The sequence below is a fragment of the Somniosus microcephalus genome, chromosome 15 (assembly GCF_052327205.1).
Source record: "Somniosus microcephalus isolate GS21.2 chromosome 15, FLI_Smic_1.0, whole genome shotgun sequence".
Classification (NCBI taxonomy): domain Eukaryota; kingdom Metazoa; phylum Chordata; class Chondrichthyes; order Squaliformes; family Somniosidae; genus Somniosus; species Somniosus microcephalus.
Window position 1 is genome coordinate 81004456 of NC_141001.1, and position 22549 is coordinate 81027004.

Consider the following 22549-nt stretch of genomic DNA (forward strand, 5'->3'; position numbering starts at 1 on the left):
AAGCTAGATAAGTACATGAGGGAGAAAGGAATAGGAGATGCAGATAGGGTTAAATAAAGTAGAATGGGAGGACGCTCATCCGGAGCATAAACACCAGCACAGATCAGTTGGGTTGAATGGCCTGTTTCTGTGTTGTAAATTCTATGTAGTTCCACAGGCACTGGGTGCTCTCCAGCACCTCACACAAGTTGCCATTATTCAGGTATGTTCCTTGACATGGAATGGCAGCAGGCTATTCACTGATGAAGACTACGTTAAGTTGTCTACTTGCTTTATAGAACAGTGACGTGCATCATGATTGCCACATAAAATCAACTGAACTGTTGGCTTGCATTTTGCAGCACTCACCTCACTCCAGCTCCAGATTGATAGAAGGTTTAAGCTTTGAACAGATCTGTTCCTAAGTGACATGTATAATTCCACATGTTCAACAAGTACAATCTCAGTTTACATAATCAGAAGAGAATTGTACAAAAGAATTAGAGTAGAGCTGTCCCCAGTCTGGTTTTGGCCAGACAACCACTTTTAATTTTAATGTAAACTGAGCAGCAAATGTCTGGTTTTCTGGAAGACAATTGCTTAAAATATATTGCTTTGCAACCTTAAATTTAACATACTCCTTCAAAATAAATGCTGCCAGTTGCTTGTGTCTGCTATTTTTGGTCATTTTATTTGTCTCGTATTGTCAGCGTTACAGTAACATTTTAAAACCAGACTGATTCAAATTATTCCAGCAGCTGCAAAATCGCCAGAGCTTTGAAATAAAGTTCAGAGCCATTAGCAAGGAAAGGAGCAGCTCGTCCCAATTATAAAAATACAAGAGAAAGAGTTCAAGTAAGTATCTTACAGTATAACAGGGAAACAGAGGAATGTATACAGAAGCTAATACAAAATATAATACAAATATACTGAAGAATAAGAAGGAGTCAGACTCACTGCATCTAAACACATCTAGCAAAAAGACAGGAACTGGGAAATCATCATTGAAACGAAAGTGAGAGAGAGACCCCATTAAAATTAATGTACCCCCAGATCAGTGTCAAAATCCTAGACTTCGCTACCTAACACCTTTGTGGGCGCGCCAGCAGCACAAACATTGCAGCGTTTCAAGAGGAAAGCTCCACGTCACCTTCTCGGAGCAGCTAGGGACGGGGCAATAAATGTGTCATTGCCAGTGTCACCCACATCCCGAGAACAAGTTTAAAAAACATTAACATTAAGACGACCAATAGTTGAAATACATTTATATCTTAATATAATCTTTGATTTCCGCTCCCCACACCCCAATCCCTGTCCTTGGGTCTTCCCACAAATCCTGCCCTCTGTCCAATTTTCAACTTGGCAATAAGGAAGAACCCTAAATGAGTGGTAAAATAAAACTGCTGAATGTAGCTCGGGCAATAACATCACCACCTTTGGGGGTGAGGGAGGGGGGGTGAAATTTCTTCTGTACATTTTGTGTGGTGATATCACGAGGGCATTCTTCATAAATTGGCTTTTTTTGGTTACAAATACTGCGGAGAGGAAGTCATATCTTGGCGACTTCTATAGTTATAGCAGGCTTTTTCGTGGTGCAAGTGTGAGAATTGTACTTCTCAGCTGGCTATCAGGCCCTGTGTATAAGGTTTTCTTTCGTCATTCATTTACAAATGCTGAGACTTTTATTAAATGTAAGGCAGAGCCCATAAAAGAATTGTCAGTTTAATAATGATGTGTTACCTTGGGGAACATCTGACTGCTAGATAAAAAATTAATTTCAGCAGAGGGATTTGCTTGAAATTTAAATTAGTTTTGTCTGCCCGGTGAGCTAAAAATATTTTGTCAAATGAAACCTATTTTAGAAAAACAACTCCATGCAGACAGTTAACAGGGTCAATGCGGCAACGTGCACTGCAGGAACTACATTTTCAATGAGCTCTCAACTTGTCACTTAGCAGAACTCGGAATTAAATGGTGTCACCAATAGAATGGCATGAGCTTTTTTTCCAAGCTTGGGCATTACACATTCTCCTCAGCCACCAATTCACAATCAGACAAAGAAAGTTCCCTGTTGGAGTCAGAGTAGCAGAATTTATTAGCTACATTGGCATCAGTAAGGGTGATAAAGCTGGTATCATGAAATATCTAAGTCAGGTTACTCCTCAGCCTCCACTCCACTGTCAGTATTGAGGAGCTCAGCCAGGTTCCTGCCAACCGCAAAGCTTAAACTGCATACACATAGGCAAATGCTTTAACCCAGGACATGAGGACAAGTTAGTTTTTGTACATGATCACTGTTACTCATCAGTGCATTGTAAAGTCCTGAGGAACTGCTATGGCCACTATGTCTAGTGACATTGATAACCCATTCTTTTCAAAGCATTTATGATGTTTCTATATATATATATAAATATAGGGACTAGAGCAATTCCTTCTCCATTGTGTTAGTACTGCTGCAATAGAAACATAGAAGATAGGAGCAGGAGTAGGCCATTCGGTCCCTCGAGCCTGCTCCACCATTCAATGCGATCATGGCTGATCATCCAAATTCAGTACCCGGTCCCTGCTTTTTCCCCATACCCCTTGATCCCTTTAGCCTTAAGAAATATATCCAACTCCTTCTTGAATATATTTAATGTATTGGCCTCTACTGCCTTCTGCGGTAGAGAATTCCACAGGTTCACCACTCTCTGGGTGAAGAAATTCCTCCTCATTTCTGTCCTAAATGGCCTAACCCTTATCCTTAGACTGTGACCCCTGGTTCTGGACTCCCCGACTATCGGGAACATCCTTCCTGCATCTAGTCTGTCATGCCCTGTCAGAATTTTATAAGTTTCAATGAGATCCCCTCTCATTCTTCTAAACTCCAGCGAGTACAAGCCCAATCGACCCAATCTCTCCTCATACGTCATTCTTGCCATCCCAGGTATCAGCCTGGTGAATCTTCACTGAACTCCTTCCATGGCAAGAACATCCTTCCTCAGATAAGGCGACCAAAACTGCACACAATACTCAAGATGTGGTCTCACCAAGGCCCTGTATAACTGCAGCAAGACATCCTTGTTCCTGTACTCAAACCCTCTCGCTACGAAGGCCAACATACCATTTGCCTTCTTAACCGCCTGCTGCACCTGCAAGCTTACCTTCAGCGACTGGTGCACAAGGACACCCAGGTCTCGTTACACTTCCCCTTCTCCCAATCTATTGCCATTCAGATAATAATCTGCCTTCCTGCTTTTGCCACCAAAGTGGATAACCTCACATTTAACCACGTTATATTCTGCCATGCTTTTGCCCAATCACCCAACCTGTCCAAATCATCCTGGAGTTTCTCGGCATTCTTCTCACAGCACACACGCCCACCCAGCTTTGTGTCATCTGCAAATTTGGAGATATTACATCTAGTTCCCTTGTCTAGATCATTAATATATATTGTGAATAGCTGGGGTCCAAGGACCGATCCCTGCGGTACCCCACTAGTCACTGCCTGCCACTTGGAAAAAGACCCGTTTATTCCAACTCTTTGCTTTCTGTCTGCCGACCAGTTCTCTATCCAAGTCAATACCTTGCCCCCAATCCCATGTGCCTTAACTTTACACGCTAATCTCTTATGCGGGACCTTATTGAAAGCCTTCTGAAAGCCCAAATACACCACATCCACTGGCTCTCCCTTATCTATTTTACCTGTTACATCCTCAAAAAATTCCAGTAGATTAGTCAAGCATGATTTACCTTTTGTAAATCCATGTTGACTTTGTCCGATCCTGTCACGGTTTTCCAAGTGCTCTGCTATTACATCTTTTATAATGGACTCTAGCATTTTCCCCACTACCGATGTCAGGCTTACCGGTCTGTAATTCTCTGTTTTCTCTGCCACCTTTTTTGAATAGTGGAGTAACATTAACTACCCTCCAATCCATGGGTACTGTTCCCGATTCCATCGAATGTTGGAAGATGATCAGCAATGCATCTACTACTTCTAGGGCCACTTCCTTAAGTACCCTAGGATGTAGATTATCAGGCCCTGGGGATTTATCGGCCTTCAATCCCATCAATTTCTCGAACACCATTTCCCTACAAATACTGATTTCTTTCAGTTCCTCCCTTTCATCAGACCCTATGGTCCCCGACATCTCTGGGAGGTTATTTGTGTCCTCCTTTGTGAAGACAGAACCAAAATATGTATTTAATTGGCCTGCCATTTCTTTGTTCCCCATTATAAATTCCCCTGATTCTGACTTCACCAATCTTTTTCTCTTCACATATCTATAAAAGCTTTTACAGTCAGTTTTTATGTTCCATGCAAGCTTACTCTCATATTCTATTTCCCCCCTCTTAATTAATCCCTTTGTCCTCCTTTGTTGAATCCTAAACTGCTCCCAATCCTCAGGTTTACTGCTTTTTCTGGCCAATTTATATGCCCTCTCCTTGGATCTTTTGCTATTCCTAATTTCCCTTCTTAGCCACGGTTGAGTCACCTTTTTTGTTTTATTTTTATGCCAAACTGGGATGAACAAATTCTGTAGTTCATCCATGCGGTCTTTGAATGTTTGCCATTGCCTCTCCACCATCAACCCTTTGAGTGACATTCCCCAATCAATCCTACCCAACTCGCACCTCAGACCATCGTAGTTTCCTTTATTTAAATTTAGGACCCTAGTCCCTGAGTCAACTACTTCATTCTCCATCTTAATGAATAGTTCGATCATATTATGATCGCTCCAACCCAAGGGGCCTCGTACAACAAGATTGCTAATTAATCCTTTCTCGTTACATAATACCCAGTCTAAGATGGCCTGATCTCTGGTTGGTTCCTCAACATATTGGTCCAGGAAACCATCCCGTAAACACTCCAGGAATTCCTCCTCCACAGTATTGTTACTAATTTGGTTAGCCCAATCTATATGTAGATTAAAGTCACCCATGATGACTGCTGTGCCCTTATTGCACGCTTCTCTAATTTCCCTTTTAATGCCATCCCCAACCTCCGCATTACTGCTTGGAGGTCTATATACCACTCCCACTAACGTTTTCTGCCCCTTGGTATTTCTCAGTTCTACCCATACAGATTCCACATCATCAGAGTTAATATCCTTCCTTACAATTGTGTTAATCCCTTCTTTAACCAGCAATGCTACCCCACCTCCCTTTCCTTTTAGCCTATCTTTCCTGAATACTGAATACCCCTGGATGTTGAATCCCAGCCTTGGCCACCCTGGAGCCATGTTTCCGTAATCCCAATCAAATCATATTTGTTTACCTCTATTTGCGCAGCTAATTCATCCACCTTATTACGAATGCTCCTCGCATTAAGACACAAAGGCCTAGAAATTCGATTGTTTGCGCCAGCGGTTAGCGCCTAAAGAGACTGAGAATTGGGGTGTTACCTAATGTTGGGGTGGGCGCAATGAAGATAGTGACAACTCCCATATTGACTATACATTTAACGCCTGCGCTAAGTGTTTGCGCGCGTCCGCGAGCGCAAGCAGATCATGACGTCATTTCATTGTGCAATGCCTTTTAGGGGTGCCTGAGCGGATATTGGGTGGCGCATTGAGCCTTTACGCCTAGCGCTATTAGTGACAGTTCGAAGGAGCGTTAGCAGGCCCTTCTTGGAGTCGGGGGGCGCTATTTAAAGGGGACAGCTCTAGTACAGAAGCTTCAGCCACTTGGCCTGTTCATTGTGATCGTTGGTGGAGAGAGTTGGTGAGCTACTGTGGAGCAGAGTTTTTGGAATTTAGCATTAGAGTACTTGGGACCCTCAAACCTGTCTGGAGCAGTTGGAGCACTAGGCCTAACAGCCTTTTGACCAACTGGCATCGGAATGGGAGATGCTTTGGAGGATGACGGCCTCATGGCCGAACACTATGAAGGGGCAGAGAGACGGCGAGAGAGAGGGCCAGGATTGGCCAGAAGGAGGAGGGGCAATGGAGGTCGGCCAATCCGAGGGTATGCTACGAGGGTCTTTAGGCAGCAGGTGTCATACCTTGACATGTCGGAGGAGCAGTGTGTGCGAAGGCTCAGATTCGGGATGGACGTTGTTACTGAGCTGTGCCACCTGCTTGCTGAGGATCTGCAGCCACGTCTACGGTGCATGACCTCTCTGTCGGTGGCCGCTAAATTGACTGTTGGCCTCAATTTTTATGGCAACGGATCCTTTCAGTGAGCCATTGGGGACATCGCGATTATCTCTCAGGTTGCAGTCCACTGCTGCATCCGGCAAGTTATAGCTGCCCTTTATAGGTGAAGGCGTCAATTCATCACCTTCCCTTTGACCCTGGAGAAGCAGGCGGAGGAGGAGGAGCATGCAGACGAGGAGGAGGAGGAGGAGGAGGAGGAAGATGGAAGGGCTCCTGAAAGTGGAAGGGCCATCCGTCACAGGCTCATGAGGACTCGTCTCGAGGCCCCTCTGGCTGAATGAGGAGTGTCTTAACTGCTGCGCACTTTGGATGTTTGAAAGCCTCTGAAGGCCAGCTTCACTGCAATTAGTCACGTACACCATAGCACATTTAAACTTCTCTTTATTGTCACAAAAGTCTTTCATTACAGCAAAACAACGTCATGTCAACAGAAACCATAACTAACAAAATAACAGTTAACTCTTCGGCAAAGCCGCAAAACTAAACAAACCATTTCCAACAATCCCAACAGGTGAGGGTCTCCTTGATTTAGGCCAAAGAAACGTCTCAGCACCTCCCTCTACTGCTGGCCCCTTGATGGAGAACGATTTCTCTTTCGCGCTCGGCCCCTTCCCTCCCTGCTGCTCCTATGTAATTGAACCCCAGTGCCGGGGTGAAGGCTGGGGGACGCCTGCTGACTGTCTGGAAGCGCAGAAGCCCCTGAGGGACGGCCTGGCCGACCTCAGGGCTTGGAGGGTGCGGACGCAGGATGCTTGATTTGAGCATGGCTGGAAGCAGTGTGCACTGCAGGTGGTGGCAGCTGCACTGCAGACGTGCCAACGCTGGCATGTGGAATGGTCACCTGCCGAGAGAGGACACCTGCACCATTGTCGGACGACACACTGGCTCTCTGAGGGGACCGGCTCGGCTCATCCGCCACAATCGCATGCTCCACTGATTCCTGGCCTTGTATGGGACTGGAAGGGCCTGGGGTGATCCTAGCTGATGCAGATAGGGTGGCTGCAGTGAGAGTTCATGTTGCCTCAATCTGGGTGTGGACGAGGCCGGCAAGTGACTGCGTGGCAGCAGTGAGGACCTGTGAGCCAGGTGCCAGTGCTTCAGAGAAGCCCTGGACAGTTCTTTCCATTGCTTCGGACAAGGCCGGTGCCGACCGCTCCACTGCCTTGGACAAGCCCTGGACAGACCTTTCCAGGGATTGTCCGAAGCCCTGAACAGTCCTTTCCATAGCGGCCTCGAAGCCCTGGACAGTCCTCTCCATTGTTGGGCCAAAGCCCTCGATAGACCTCTCCATTGCCCCGAAGCCCTGGACAGTCCGCTCCATTGTTGGCCCGAAGCCCTCGACAGACCTGTCCATTGTTGCCCCGAAGCCCTGGAGAGTCCTGTCCATTGTTGCCCCGAAGCCCTGGAGAGTCCTCTCCATTGTTGCCCCGAAGTCCAACACACTCTTTGCCAGTGTATCTATTGACTGAGGCATCCTCCCCACTGCAGCCATCAGCTCAGTGTGCCTGAGCCGGGCCTGGGTGCTCATTTCAGCCAGGCGACGCACCTCCTCTGCACTCTGTGCAGCAGTCATCACTACCTGCCTTGCCCTCCGGGGAGATGGTGGCTGAACTTGCCTACCCCCCTTGCGTTGCTGCATGCCGCTTGTTCCGGCAACTGCCTGATCCTCAGAGCCCCCCTGCTCCCCTCCAGGGAACTACTATCCCCAGTCTGTGCATGTGTATGCTCCCCTGAGATTGGAACGGATGGTCCGGCTTCCTCCTGATCCTCGCCTCTGGAGGCACTGGCACTGGCAGCTTCAGGGCGTGGAGCCCCAGTTGGTGATGCATCATCTGAAAGCAGGGAGGTGGAAGAGTGGCTTTAGCAAAAGGACAGGTTGGCGGAAACGCATGGCAGATTGCGGCACACTGAGGAAGCATGCTGGCGGGGGGACCAAGTGGAAGGAGACAGCTGCAAAAGGTGAGAGCCTTACCCTCGCTGTCGAGAATGGGGTCGGCAGCTGCAGTGGTAACAGGACCAGACAGACGTCCTCCAAGAATCTGGTGCACTCTCTCCTCGAGATCCGTGAGAGTGACCACTTGTGGAGGTCCGCCATCGGTTCGACGCTGCTCCTTTCGCATCGTCGCCAGCTTGGACTGCAGGGGAAAGAAGGGGAAGTTCTGTAACATGATGCCTTGAGAGATCATCTCATGCCCCCCATGGTGCAACAGCCCTTACATGATGCCTTGAGAGATCATCTCATGCCCCCCATGGTGCAAGAGCCTTTACATGAGGCCTTGAGAGATCATCTCATGCCCCCCATGGTGCAAGGGCCCTTACATAGTAACATAGAGATAGGAACAGGAGTAGGCCATTCGGCCCTTCGAGCCTGCTCCGCCATTCAATGAGATCATGGCTGATCCTCGTCTGAGATCATAGCTGATCTTACCAGTTCAGTACCCCGTCCCCGCCTTTTCTCCGTAACCCTTAATCCCCTTAGCCTTCAGAAATATATCCAATTCTCTCTTGAAAATATTTATTGAATTAGCCTTCACAGCCCTCTGTGGCAGGGAATTCCACAGGCTCACCACTCTTTGAGTGAAGAAATTCTTCCTCATCTCTGTTTTAAATGATTTGCCCGCTATTTTTAGACTGTGGCCCCTGGTTCTGTGCTCCCTGGCCATTGGAAACATTCTCTCTGAATTCAGCCTGTCCAGGCCTGCCATAATTTTATATGTTTCGATGAGATCCCCTCTCAATCTTCTAAACTCCAGTGAGTACAAGCCCAAACTATTTAATCTCTCTTCGTAGGTCATTCCCGCCATTCCAGGTATCAGCCTGGTGAATCGCCGTTGCACTCTTTCCATGGCAAGAACATCCTTCCGCAGATGGGGCGACCAAAACTGTACACAATACTCCAGATGCGGTCTCACCAGCACCTTGTACAGCTGTAGTAAGGTATCCCTATTCCTATACTCGAACCCCCTTGATATGAAGGCCAACATACCATTTGCCTTCTTAATCGCCTGTTGCACCTGCATGCTCTCCTTCAGTGACTGGTGCACAAGAACACCCAGGTCCCTCTGCACTTCCCCATCTCCCAATCTATTGCCATTTAGATAATAATCTACCCTCCTGTTTTTACCCCCAAAGTGGATAACCTCGCATTTATCCACATTATAGTGCATCTGCCACGTATCCGCCCATTCCCCCAACCTGTCCAAATAGCACTGTAGCCTCCTGACATCCTCATCAGAGCCCACCCCTCCTCCTAGTTTAGTGTCGTCAGCGAATTTGGAAATATTGCATCCAATTCCCTGATCCAGATCATTTATATATATTGTGAACAGCTGGGGTCCCAGGACAGATCCTTGCGGCACCCCGCTGGTCACTGCCTGCCACTCTGAAAACGAGCCGTTTATTCCAACTCTCTGTTTTCTATCCGCCAGCCAGTTCTCTATCCACGTTAATACTTTGCCCCCAATCCCATGAGCCTTAATTTTGCATGACAATCTTTTGTGTGGAACCTTATCGAAGGCTTTCTGGAAGTCAAGGTACACCACATCCACTGGCTCTCCCCCATCTATTTTACCAGTTACTTCCTCAAAAAATTCCAGCAGATTAGTCAAACACGATTTACCCTTTGTAAATCCATGTTGACTCTGTCCGATCCTTTCCCCATTTGTCAAGTGCTCCGCTATTTTATCCTTAATAATGGACTCTAGCATTTTGCCCACAACCGATGTAAGGCTTACTGGTCTATAATTCCCTGCTTTCTCTCTACCCCCCTTTTTAAATATTGGGGTAACATTAGCTACCCTCCAATCCACGGGTACTGTTCCCGAGTCAATGGAGTTCCGGAAGATGATCCTTAGAGCATCTGCTATCTCCAGGGCCACCTCCTTAAGTACCCTAGGATGTAGTTTATCAGGCCCCGGGGATTTGTCGGCCTTCAGTCCCCTCAACTTACCCAACACCATATCCCTAGAGATACTAATTTCTGTCAGCTCCTCCCTCTCATTAGTCCCTATGTTTGCCGATATTCCTGGGAGGTTATTTGTGTCCTCCTTTGTGAATACAGAACCAAAGTATGAGTTTAATTGGTCTGCCATTTCCTTATTCTCCATTATATATTCTCCCGAATCGGACTGCAGGGGACCGACTTGGGATTTTACCAGTCTTTTCCTCCTGATATACCGATAAAAGCTTTTGCAGTCTGTCTTTATTTTTGCTGCAAGTTTACTTTCGTATTCTATTTTCCCCTTCCTGATTAATCCCTTTGTCCTCTTCTGCTGTATCCTGTACTGCCCCCAATCTTCCGGTCTGGTGCTTTTTTTTGCCAGTTGATATGCCCTTTTTTTTGATTTTATGCTGTCCCTAATTTCCCTCGTTATCCACGGTTGAGTCACCTTTTTAGGTTTATTTTTATGCCAAACCGGTATAAACATGTTCTGGAATTCTTCCATTCTATCTTTGAATGCTTGCCATTGTCTATCCACTGTCAATCCCCCCAGAAACACCACCCAATCAATCTTACCCAATTCCCGTCTCATACCCTCGTAATTCCCTTTATTTAAGTTCTGGACCTTAGTCTCTGATTCAATTTCCTCACTCTCCATCTCGACTGAGAGCTCGATCATATTATGATCGCTCTGACCCAAGGGGCCTCGTACAAGAAGATTGGTGATAAGTCCCTTCTCATTGCACAATACCCAGTCTAAAATGGCCTGATCTCGAGTCGGCTCCTCGACATATTGGTCCAGATAACCGTCCCGAAAACATTCCAGGAATTCCTCCTCCTCAGAATTTTTACTAATTTGGGTAGTCCAATCAATATGTAAATTAAAGTCACCCATGATGACAGCTGTGCTCTTATCGCACGCTTCTCTAATTTCCCTTTTTATGCCTTCCCTCACCTCCATATTACTATTTGGAGGCCTATATATCACACCCACTAACGTTTTTCTCCCCTTGCTATTTCTCATTTCTACCCATACAGATTCCGTTTCATCCGAGTTAATATCCTTCCTTTCCATTGCATTAATCCCCTCCTTTACCAGCAATGCTACCCCACCTCCCCTACCTTTTTGCCGATCCTTCCTAAATATTGTATATCCCTGGATGTTAAGTTCCCAGCCTTGCCCACCCTGCAGCCACGTTTCTGTAATCCCAAACAAATCATACTTGTTTACCTCTATTTCCACAACTAATTCATCCACCTTGTTCCTAATGCTTCTAGCATTAAGATACAAAGCCTTCATAATGCCTTGAGAGATCATCTCATGCCCCCCATGGTGCAAGAGCCCTTACATGAGGCCTTGAGAGATCATCTCATGCCCCCCATGGAGCAAGGGCCCTTACATGATGCCTTGAGAGATCATCTCATGCTCCCCATGGTGCAAGGGCCCTTACATGTGGCCTTGAGAGATCATCTCATGCCCCCCATGGTGCAAGGGCCCTTACATAATGCCTTGAGAGATCATCTCATGCCCCCCATGGTGCAAGAGCCCTTACATGAGGCCTTGAGAGATCATCTCATGCCCCCCATGGAGCAAGGGCCCTTACATGATGCCTTGAGAGATCATCTCATGCCCCCCATGGTGCAAGGGCCCTTACATGTGGCCTTGAGAGATCATCTCATGCCCCCCATGGTGCAAGGGCCCTTACATGTGGCCTTGTTTGAAATGTCCATGTGTGTGCCCAGAAAGGGCCATGGGTGCTTGCTGACAGATGGCCATTGGGGCACCATGGCAACAGGGTCCTCGAAGTTAGGTGCAGGTGGAGGGAATCAGAAGTTTGCATAACCAACACTCACCCTAACGACCCGAGTGAGGTCGTTGAATTTCTTCCTGCACTGAACAGGGGTCATGGTCGCCATGCTGTTGGAGTTGACCCTCTGAGAAACCTCCCTCCAAGATCACCGGTAAGCCTTTTGATTTGGCCTCTTGCCATTGTCAGGATACAGAACATCTCGATGGCGCTCAACTGCAGACACCAACTGGTCCAGAGCCTCAGTGCTGAAGCGCTCTGCTCTCTGTCTCACCTTCTCCATCCTCACCAAGTTTATTGCGCCAGAGAAGGGCGAGCGCCGATTCTGAGGCCTACAGGGCGTTGAGTGTAGCAGCTCAGGCTGACTGACCCACCCCTTTAAGAGCCGGCTGGCGCCTGGAAGTCTCGTGGTTTCCGATAATTGAGATCACCTGCGCTGCGCCCGTCCGCGCCGATATTGGGTAGCGCCTGAACTTTTGCGCCTTAGGGGCCCCGTGCAACGTCTGAGTTCGCGCCTCAATCCCCTTTGGGGGTGATGCAACCCAATATCTCGCCAGGCAGCGATAAGTTTCGTCTGGCTATAAACTTTGCGCAGCGCCAGTTCTAACGCCTCAAGCGGGGCTATACCCAATTTCTAGGCCAAAGCCTTCAGGCTTGTTTTCTTAATGCTCTTAGACCTATTAGAATTATTATTTACTGTGGCCATGTTTGATTTAAACCGTTGATTTCTCTGACTGCCACTTTTGTTTTTCTCCTTCCTATTTTTTGCTTTTATCCTTGTTTCCCTTTCCTCTGTCCCCCTGCTCAGGTTCCCAACCCCCTGCCATTTTAGTTTAAACCCTCCCCCAGGGCACTAGCAAACACTCCCCCTAGGGCATCGGTCCCGGCCCTGCCCAGGTGCAAACCATCCAGTTTGAAATGGTCCCACCCTCCCAGAACCGGTTCCAATGTCCCAGGAATTTGAATCCCTCCCCCTTGCACCATTCCTCTAGCCACGTATTCATATGAAATATCCTTCTATTTCTACTCTGACTAGCACGTAGCACTGGTAGCAATCCTGAGATTACTACCTTTGAGGTCCTATTTTTTAATTTACCTCCTAACTCCCTATATTCAGCTTTTAGGATCTCATCCCGCTTTTTACCTATATCGTTGGTACCTATATGCACCATGACAACTGGCTGTTCACCCTCCCCTTCCAAGATTTTCTGCAGCTGCTCTGAGACATCCTTGACCCTTGCACCAGGGAGGCAACACCCCATCCTGGAGTCTTGTTTGCGGCCGCAGAAACGCCTATCTATTCCCCTTACAATAGAATCCCCTATTACTATAGCTCTATCCCTCTTTTTTCTCCCGTCCTGTGCAGCAGAGCCACCCCTGGTACCAGGAAATTGGCTGCTGCTGCCTTCCTCTGATAAGCCATCCCCCCCAACAGTACTTAAAGTGGTGTATCTGTTTGAGAGGGGGATGTCCACAGGGGACCCCTGCACTATCTGCCTGTGCCTAGTACTCTGTCTGTTGGTCACTCATTCCCTTTCTGCCTGTCCAACCTTTGCCTGCGGTGTGACCAACTGATCAAACGTGTTATCCACAACGTCCTCAGCCTCGCGAATGTCCAATATGTATCCAATCGCAGCTCCAGCACCGCAATGCGGTATGCCAGTAGCTGCAGTTGGATACACTTCCTGCGCACATAGTTGTTAGGGACACAGGAAGTGTTCCTGAGTCCCCACATAGCGCAGGAGGAGCATACCACGGCACCGGGCTGTCCTGCCATGACATACCCTTTAATTAATTGAAATTAAATTAAATCAAATCAATCCCACCAATTACACTACAGTTAAATGGTATATTTAAGGACCCTGGTTTATAAACAGTCCCCGCTACACTACAGGGACCTTAGAAACTATAAACCACAGAGTTACAGTTTATAAAGAGAGAAATACTCACCAACCAATTACTTACCTGCTTTCTGGTGACGTCACACTTCGATTATTTTTTACTTCTCTCCCTCTCTGAGATTGGAGATTAGTACGCTCTGAGGCCTACCTGGTCTCTGGGGCCTTTTTATATCACCGCCGCCGACGACATTTCCTCCGCCGCTGCCGCTGACGCTCTGAGGCCTACCTGGTCTCTGGGGCCTTTTTATATCACCGTCGCCGACGACATTTCCTCCGCCGCCGCCACTGATGCTCTGAGGCCTACCTGGTCTCTGGGGCCTTTTAATATCCCTGCTGCTGCCGAGATTCCTCCTGCCGCCGCCGCTGATGCTCTGAGGCCTACCTGAGCCTCTGGGGCCTTTTTATATCACCGCCGCCACCGAGATTCCTCCCGCCGCCGCCACTGACGCACTGAGGCCTACCTGAGCCTCTGGGGCCTTTTTATATCCCTGCCGCCACCGAGATTTCTCCCGCCGCCGCCGCTGACGCTCTGAGTGTGAAGTCATAGTATGCCGGAGTAAAGCACTTTCCCTGCTTTATTCTGTTTTTCACCCTTGGTTAAACTTTACTGTCTTTTTACCAACCCACTTAATAATAGTAAAGCTTTACTCCATATTGAGTTGTCCCAGGCCTTTACACAGCAAATTCCTTCTCTCAAAATGTGGTGTAAAATCACCCTTCACCTCCATTTCCTTTTGAGTTATTAAGATATCCTAGTAAAATAAAACTTGCTCATAACAGCCGTGCAATCATAAGTCTGGTCTATCATTATAATCTCATGAAAAAATACAGCTCAGCCAGACAAAAATACAAAGTTGCACAGCAAAACCCTTGGGAATAATGGGGTCACTAAGGAGAAAACTGGTGGTGTCAATGAAAGATCGAGTGACAAGATGTGAATGGTAAAGCACCCCAATTTAAAAAAAGAAACTTTAGAAACTATGAAGTACAAAAAATGACTGGGCATTAGTTTCAAGGTGTAATACACTTGTTGGCAGCTGAGGCTATTATTATTACAAAAGCAAAATACTGCATATTCTAGAAATCGGAAATAAAAACAGAAAGTGCTAGAAAGCACTCAGCAGGTCAGGCCGCTTCTGTGGAGAGAGGAGCAGAGTTAATGTTTCAGGCCGCTGTCCTTTCATTCGGGTTCATCATCGACCTGAAACGTTGCATTGAGGGGTTAATTCAGTAAAAGAGAAATCTGATTCATGCTGATTTTTGAGCCTGCATTAAGGAGCACCTGTCAGAGACATGAAAGCCATCTTTGAGGCTTTGAATTGGTAACAACATTGGGACACCCATGAAAAGGGTGTGTGTGGAAAATTAACATAAAATCACACTGGCACTGCAAAGCTTGGGTTTTGAGCATATTGTTAGGGCACAGCACTGGGTGCTTTAATCTGTTTGGACTGTGACTCCCGCTTAACAAGAGAGTGAAGGCATAGTATTGGCATTAGGTTAAGACAGTCCCAATTAGCCAGAAATGTCATAACAAATTGCAATATACCTACTAGACTGATCAATAAATAGTATCAAAATCTAATGCGACAACTCAAAAATATACGGAGAAAGATTAGAAAAATTTAGGAACTCTATAACTTTTGTGATGTTCTTGCCGAATGACATTCAAATGTCCACTGATCCTTACCAAAAGCCCACCAGGAGTCTATTGTCAAATTGACTCAGCAGTAGTACTCTTGCCTCCGAGTCAGAAAATTCTGGTATTAAACCCCGCTCTGGGACTGGAGCACATATTTTAGTCCAAAACTTCAATACAGTTTTGGACTAGAATATGTGCTCCTGTCCCAGAGCAGGGGTGTTGCATTATCAGAATGTGATGCCTTTCAGATGAAACATTAAACCAAGATCCCATCTTCCTGTGGACATAACATATCCCACGGCACTACTGGAAGAGGAGCAGAGGAGTTTTTCCATGTCTTGGTCAACATTTATCCCTCAATCAACACCACCAAAGCAGATTCACTGGTCATTTACCTCATTGCTATTTGTGGGGCTTTGCTGTGCATAAATTGGTTGCCGTATTTGCCTATGTAACAACAGCGACCACACTTCTAAAAGTAATCCATTTACCATGAAGCACTTTCAGAAGTCCCAAGGATATGCAAGGTATTATATAAAAATGTAAGTTCGTTCTTTCTTCTATTAATTAATTCCTACAACTTACACTGAAAACAACGCCATTCAGAATCGATTCCTCAGAACTAAAGAGTCAATGGTATGCGGCAGGATATTTCAAGAGTGTACTGTGGCTGGTATTTTTATGGGGGAAGATAAGAATATGCAGCCTATTTTGTGAGGCTCCACAAGAATATCCAGTTTTCTTACAGTTGATTTAAAAGGCAGAAACGTGTGGGCTTCATACAAATAGTTAAATTACCTGGACAAGGTCCTATGTCAACTTTTATGTCTCTCAGTGAAGTTCCACCCACAGCACAAGCCTTGCCGATAAAAATTGGGCACACAGAATCCCAGGATCTGACCTGTTAAAGCCAGCTTCTAGAAGAGAAGTCAGCTTTCCACCAAATAATTTTTTCTTGGGGTTTTGATGTACCCTTTGCTGCATTTTATGTTTCATACATTCATTGATCTTTGCTGGGTAGTCCTTCATTTTTGCATTTCTTTTATCCCACCATCAGTTTGTTCTATTATTTGTGGTTGTTGTTGGCTTTGACATAGCGTGAGGATAGGTATTTTTATGGGCATTCCAAATATGCTGTGTAACTGAAAGAAGGGAAAAAAGCTCTTATGGGGCAACAAATGTAGGTGCAACAAACCCCAAGGTGTTTTGGCCACATTAATCACTATGCCGGGAACAGCATTTATAGACCCCTCACATGGAAATGATAATCAGGGACAAAGTTAACAGTCACTTGGACAAGTGTGGATTAATTAAGGAAAGCCAGCACAGATTTGTTAAAGGCAAATCATGTTTAACTAACTTGATTGAGCTTTTTGATGAGGTAACAGAGAGGGTTGGCGAGGGCAATGCGGTTGACGTGGTGTATATGGCCTTCTAAAAGGCATTTGATAAAGTGCCACATAATAGGCTTGCCAGCAAAGTTGAAACCCATGGAATAAAAGAGACAGTGACAGCATGCATATGAAATTGGCTAAGTGACAGGAAACAAAGAGTAGTAGCGAACGGTTGTTTTTCGGACTAGAGGAAGGTATACAGTGGTATTGCCCAGGGGTCAGTTCTAGGACCACTGCTTTTCTTGATATATATTAATGACTTGGACTTGGGTGTACAGGGCACAATTTCAAAATTTGCAGATGACACAAAAGTCGGAGGTATAGTGAACAGTGAGGAGGATAGTGATAGACTTCAAGAAGACATAGACAGGCTGGTGAAATGGGCGGACACGTAGCAGATTAAATTTAACGCAGAAAAGTACAAAGTGATACATTTTGGTAGGAAGAACAAGGAGAGGCACTATAAACTAAAGGGTACAATCCTAAAGGGAGTGCATGAACAGGGAGACCTGGGGGTACATGTGCACAAATCGTTGAAGGTGGAAGGACAGGTTGAGAAAGCGATTAAAAAAGCATACGGTATACTGGGCTTCATAAATAGAGGCAAAGGGGGCGATTTTCTCACTGGAGGCGAGATGAAGGCGGGTTTCGGCTTGAGTGTGTCAGAAACTTGCCTCCACTGATAGTTTTCAAAAATTTGCGATTTTCCCATGATTGTCCACTTGATTTCAGAGGTGTGGGATGCCCTTGCTCAATTAGTGTTTTGGGACTGAAACTCGCCTCTGTTGACAGCACTTTTCCAGTCTGATTTTATGGCTTCTTGCTCCCTTGGTTCATTCCACAGCATTTTTGCGACTCCTACACCACCTCCAACAACTTTTGAGAAACCACTATGTCCAATTCCAAGGCAAGGGTCTACCCAAGGCTCTCGGATGAGGCACTGCAAATGTTGTTGGAGGGGGTGACAGCTAGCATGGAGGTGCTCTTCCACTCATCTCGGAGGAAGAGGCCTGCCAAAGAAACCAAGGCTGTGTGGGTACAGCTGGCAAGGGATATAACCTCCAGATCTGTGTGCAGATTAGGAGACTGTTTTTGTGTATTGATGAAATATCATCCCTGTTGGAAAGCATTAACATGATTTGATGCCAAAATGTTGGCGTTATGCCATCTGTTACTTAGCCTTAGGCAGCTCCACATTGCGGGCAATGCCACACTTGCATTGTCAGGTTGGTAGGCTGACTGAAAGGAGGCCAGAGAGTCATGTCCGTTGTCAATGAAGTCCTGGCATGAAGCCAAGGACATGTGCCAACTTGGCCAACGTATACAAATCTGGCCATGATAAGTTAATCCCTTGCATCTCTGGCAGCCATGTGCTCGCGTGCTGCCACTGCCACTGGTTGAAACATGGGCACTCTGACCTCCTCCTGCTGCTCCTCCTCCTCCTGCTGCTCCTCCTCCTGCTCCTCCTCCTCCTCCTCCTCATCCTCATCTGAGGTCCAAGGTGAAAGGAAATGAATGGTTCCCATTCTGCTTGCAGATGTCTCCTCTGGGGAAGCACTCATTGTAAGCAGGGTGAGGTTCTTCCCAGGAGGTCCCACAGTTGATGGAGTCAAGCTGTAGCACCTCTGACTTCGGAAGGCCTTCTAAAAGTGCTCAGAGACCTTTTAAAGCCAAGGTCTGGCACCTGCAAGTAAGCCTTGCTGCAATAAACGAGGTCTTGTTAGACCTGCAGCAGTGAGGAGGCCACCCACGAGTCAACCCGCCAGGTTTACCTGGCGTGGTTCAGAAGTTGCGTGAAGCACCCCGAAATGATGGTAAATTCAAGAAGGCCTCTCAAAATAGGATTAGAGCAGCCCTTAAAAAGCATTTGCAGTAGTTAATTAACACTATGGCCAGCTGGAGGCGGGAGCATTTCTCGACCGCCAAAACCGGCACCGGCGAAATCCCACGGAGGCAGCTTGGAGTCGGGTTTCTGACCCAACCTCAGTAATTCAAATTTTCCCACCTTTCCCGACTCCAAACCTGCCTCCTCCAGCGTCAGAAAATCACCCTCATAGAGTACAAGAGCAAGGAAGTTATGATGAAACATTATAAAACACTGCTTAGCCTCAACTGGAGTATTGTGTCCAATTCTGGGCACCGCACTTTAGAAAGGATGTGAAGGCCTGAGAGAGGGTGCAGAAAAGATTTACGAGAATGATTCCAGGGATGAGTGACTTCAGTTATGTGGATAGACTGGAGAAACTAGGGTTGTTCTCCTTAGAGCAGAGAAGGTTGAGAGGAGATTTGCTAGAGGTGTTCAAAATCATTAGAAGTCTAGACAGGGTAGATAGAGAGAAACTGTTCCCATTGGCAGAAGGGTCAAGAACCAGAGGACACAGATTTAAGGTGACTGGCAGAAAAACCAAAGGCGGCATAAGGAAAAACTTTTTTACAGCGAGTGGTTATGATCTGGAATGCATTGCCTGAAAGCGTAGTGGAGGCAGATTCAATTGTGGCTTTCAAAAGGGAATTGGATAAGTACCTGAGGGGAAAAATTTGCAGTGCTACGGGGAAAGGGCGGAGGAAGTGGGACTAGCTGAAGTGCTCTTGCAGAGAGCCGGCACAGGCTTGACAGGCCGAAAAGCCTCCTTCTGTGCTGTAACTATTCTATGATTCTATACACCAGAGCATATCAGCAGATACCTGTCTTCCTGCCTCCTCTTCACAAGACAGGCTGTCATGGAGTCATGACATATACTGCACAATTACCTAAGATTTAGGCCAGGAACGTTTCTTACCATCAAAGTTAAGATTACCACAGCACAAAGCTTTCATGCTGCCAGAATCTTCCAAGGCGTCGCAAGAGACATCTGTGACATCAGGCAGAGTGCTGTGCACACAGGTGTCAACCACTATGCTTGCAAGGGGCAAAACTTTCATCACTTTTCTTGTGGAAAGGACGCATCAGTGAGGCATGCAGCTTTGATTGGGTGGCAGAGTACCCAGAGTGCAAAATGTCACACATGGCACCCATCTGGGTATCACGGCTCTTCATATCAAGTCCATGGGTTTCATGAACAGAAAGGGTTTGCACGCAATCACTATTCAGGTACTATCTGAACACACAAATATTATACACATCCAGGATGCAGCCATGGTGCTTTCATTGTGTGGGATTCCAAGGTGTCCACAGTATTTAAAGGAGAAAAAACACTGGGTGGTTGTATTTTAGAGCAAGGCAACCATTTACATCCACCATGGTTGCTGACCCACCTGAGAAACCCCCTAACAGCAAAGGAGCATCTCAGCCACGATGCCACATCCACTTTCAAGAAAAATGTGTCATGCAACTTAGGTGGAATGCAGAGTAGAATGCTTCAAATGGTACCTGCCAATGCATGCAGCAGTTCCCAACTTAGGTTTGTGCCTTGATTGATGAGCCCCACAAGAAATGTGAGAAAAACTGAGGAGCACACTTCAATTTGCTCCTGACACTATCAAGCCTCCTCCTCATTTGCAGGCAGGTAGAGGCGATCTAGCAGACTGCATTGACTTGCTTCCCTCCAGTTTTTACTGAAGAGTGGCCTTCAGGCCCAAATAGAGCCGCCTGACTTTGGTACACCCTGTGCAGCAGGACTTCCAAAAACATCATCAAACAAGAGCAACGTTGTCAAAATGTCTCCATTTCCCTGCCACCACAACTAGTTCTTTATGGTGAACTGCAGCCCTGCTGGATTTTGTTCTCCCCAGCCAAGTATGCTACAAAGGAAGCATCTGGGCAAGCTTTTCCTGTAACCTATTCAAATTAGTGGAAAGGACTCTCACTGAAAAATGTGTCACGGTCTACCCCTACCACCACCCCTACTCCACAGGTGCACCTTTCCCATGGGCCAGCACAATCTCATTTTTAGGTGTCTCTCAAAATCATTCTTGCTCCATAATGTCCAAATGGAATTGGAATTGGATGGGTAGCAGTTAAACTAGCAGATTACAAAGATTTCCTTACAACAATTGAAAGATTGCTAGGTCGATGGAATTCTGTGATGTGCCATAATTTCTAAATATGTCAAATCATTTGATAGTATGATCTGATGTATATAAGCTCTGCATAACTTTGTGGCCCTGAAATTATGCCATGGCAAACATTTATTTTAAATGGGTTAACGCCTCTGATAAAAATAACAGAGAGGAATTTCAGATGAATCAATTAAGCATTCGTATGTTAGTTTTTCATAGTGTAATCTCAGTGCATTCCTACATTACGACAGTGACTACACTTCAAAAGTAATTAATTGGCTGTAAAGTAATTAATTGGCTGTAAAGTCATGAAAGGCACTATAGAAATGCAAGTCTTTTTGTTGTTGTCTATAACCTCTAGCAAGGTGCTGGAAGTATAACACAATAGGACATTCTCACAGATATGAATTGGAATTTTGGCCAGCATCTTACTCAGCTTGAAATTACTTAAACTAATAAACACTGACATTTTATTAATTTTATGGTGCTGTCCTGTAGACCAAAACAAACGCAAGGCACAAAATAATGTGCGGCATTTCAGCCTGCACATTCTGTGTCGTATATCTGACTCCGAATAAATGTGATCCAAACTCGGAATCCCACTGCATCAAACTACTTTCTATTCTCTACCGCTAAACAGATGTTTGGACTTGGCACGTTACTTAAATGTCTAATCCATAAAATATTTTCTCAATGCACTACATATACACCATATTGATTAATAAACATACATCTTTGGTTGGACACTATTTCTGTGCTTGTGTGTATATATGCACATACATATATGCTACAAAATGTTGTTTTAATTAAGTTGCAACATGAGTGAGTAACTAAACTGAGGTTCAAATATGACACAAATTGGCCAGATTGTTTTGTTAAAAAATACACGTGTGTAACAATGTGAGAATCCAAGCATAACCCTTGATCCAAGCAGGACATTCTCGGCAAATTAACTCTGGATTCATCAAGATTCACGTCATGCATTTTCATTGCTTTCAATGAGAAAAATAAACAAAATGGATGAGAAGGGGAACTGGGAAAAAAGGGTGCCGATCCTAATTAGACTAGGATGATACTGAATTCTGCATTCAGCCCCGCCCCATGTTCTTGCTGTCTTTTCACAAAAATGTATTACAATATCAATTATGGAAAAACAAAATTCCAAATCAAGGCTTTCTACAATCCCTACAAAATTGCTGGAGAATTTAAAAATGCTGAGATGCCAGTAATAATACTGGGTTTCATGTCTGTGTTCTTATTCAAACTCACTTGCATACTTCTACTCGAGTATCAGATTGGCTCAGTTTGTAGCATTCTCACCTGAGTCAGAGGTTGTAGGTTCAAGTTCCACTCACTCATCATCCAAGATAACACTTCAGCACAGTACTGAGGGAATGCTGCATTGTTGGTTGTGCTGTCTTTCAAATGAGTGTTAAACAGAGGTCCTTCTGTCCATTCAGGTAGACTTAAAGATTCCACGGCACTAAAAAGAGCCGTGAATTCCCCCACTGTCCAGGCCAACATTCCTCCCTCATCCAACACCAGCAAAAACAGATTAACTGGTCAGTCATCAGTTGGTGGGATCTTGCTATTCTGTATTTGCCTTGATAACAGTGCTTCAAAAATAATTCACTGGATGGCAAGCACGTTGTGATTTCCTGAAATTGTGTTATATAAATGCAGTTCTGTCATCCTTACTCTGTGTCATTTGTACAAACTATAGATCTGCATTACAATATACAGTAA

General features: G+C 45.8%; 1 protein-coding gene and 1 long non-coding RNA gene across 4 annotated transcripts in view; both read right to left on the reverse strand.

The window, feature by feature from the left end:
• LOC147107057 (leucine-rich repeat-containing protein 4C-like) overlaps positions 1–22549 on the reverse strand; it is a 1510012-nt gene that overhangs the window by 10528 nt on the left and 1476935 nt on the right. The gene's annotated exons all lie outside the window — the stretch shown is intronic.
• Positions 6484–8670, reverse strand: LOC147107058 (uncharacterized). The gene is made up of 2 exons (XR_015081078.1): positions 8092–8670; positions 6484–7951 (listed from the first exon to the last, which is right to left on the reverse strand). It is a non-coding gene; the product is annotated as an uncharacterized LOC147107058 (long non-coding RNA).